The following is a 1,735-nucleotide window of genomic DNA, read 5'->3' as shown; positions in this document are numbered from 1 at the left end:
CAAAAGAGGACGATATCCGCTTCGTCATGCCTAGAGCTGATCTGTGCTGGTCGCTGAGGGAATACATCAACTTAGTGCTGTGGATCGCTGGATCAGCTTTCACCATGGACGAAGCCCGGGGTCGTCACATGTGGTTGCCGCTCCTTCGTCGGATCAGCCGGCTGCGCCGTTCTCAACCCCGCCGCCTCTGCTCACGCTAAGCTGGGGCTTCACCTCACGCTAGGCCGCTGTGTGTTTCGTTGTGAAAGCGAAACTACATTGTTTGGTCTTCCAAAAGAGGACACAACTACAAATCAGTGGTTAAGTTGTATTTACAACACTGTTCCAGAACAGTTTAACCCAAATATCCAGATGTGTGCAGCGCATTTTATGGAGGACTGTTTCCTGATCAAATACACAAAATAATGTTCTTTTCAGCAGCATCATATTACCCCTTTAAATTTTCTTCAATTGGTCTTGAAAAGGAAAAATTAGTTTAACCCAAATATCCAGATGTGTGCAGCGCATTTTATGGAGGACTGTTTCCTGATCAAATACACAAAATAATGTTCTTTTTAGCAGCATCATATTACCCCTTTAAATTTTCTTCAATTTGTCTTGAAAAGGAAAAATGTGCCTCCAGAAAACTTGTTTTGTGACAACCTTTGTGGCAATGATACCAATCTCACAGCTAATGTTTCTGCAAAGAAACACCGAAGATCTTTTGTTGCACTGATCTATTAAGCATTATATGTATGTTTTAGATTTATGAACAGTTTTTGGCAAAAAAAATTAATAAATACATATTGCAAACTCTCACTGATCACTAACCTGGATGGAGACTGTAGCATGTGACGCTGGTTCCCTCCAGTCTCTTGGCCAGTTCATGAGTGAAGAGCACATTACAGAGCTTGCTGTGGGTGTAGGCCCTGAATAATTCAGCGTCAGATGATCCCAGAGCGAGCTTCTTGTGTGTGTTGATGCAGTCGAAATCAATAGTGCCCATATCATGACCACAAGATGACACATTGACCACTCTGCTGGGCGCACACTCCTTGAGACGCTCCAACAGAAGATTGGTCAACAGGAATGAACCGATATGATTGACACCGAGGATCATCCCGATGCCATCTTCAGTGCGTCCTGGAGCGGCCAGTGCTTAACACCACAACAAACAGGTATCAGTCAAAATTTGGAATTAGATTTTTCAATGTTTTTGAAAGAAGTCTCTTATGCTCAAAAAAGTCAGTTTGTGATTTGGTGCTATGTATGTATAATATATATATATTATTATTATTATTACAAAAATTCTATACTTAATTGAACTGCCCAATTTCCATTAATCACTTTTATTAATTTGAATAATGAATGTAAAATAACCTGCCAAAATTTACACAACCTCAAAGCCGCAACTTCCACAAGGATCATAATTTAAGATGAATGAATTTCTGATGTTTGTATTGTACGGTTTCTGCCATCAGTCAAGGCAAGGGAGGCAGAGTCTCTTTAGAAGAAAAAAAAAACTATATGAGAACGTTATCGATATTACAAAAATAAAACGCAAGTATTACAAAATGTGACATTAAAAAGTGTAAAAGTCACTAGTTTTTACAAAATAACTGTCCAACAGCGACACCCGCTGGTAAAGCTAAAAAGAACAGCTGAACATCAGTTGATAAATCAAATATATTGTTTATGTTATTACTGTCTATTGTTATTATTTTGGAATAAATATGAAAATACGTAAAAACACTAA

General features: G+C 38.7%; 1 pseudogene; it reads right to left on the bottom strand.

Moving 5' to 3' along the window:
* The window catches only part of LOC107570493 (retinol dehydrogenase 11 pseudogene), a 9,931-nt pseudogene that overhangs the window by 7,160 nt on the left and 1,036 nt on the right, over positions 1-1,735 (bottom strand).

Source organism: Sinocyclocheilus grahami, unplaced genomic scaffold (genome assembly GCF_001515645.1).
Source record: "Sinocyclocheilus grahami isolate Dianchi unplaced genomic scaffold, SAMN03320097.WGS_v1.1 scaffold1466.1, whole genome shotgun sequence".
NCBI lineage: Eukaryota > Metazoa > Chordata > Actinopteri > Cypriniformes > Cyprinidae > Sinocyclocheilus > Sinocyclocheilus grahami.
This window is presented reverse-complemented; position numbering and strand designations above follow the sequence as displayed.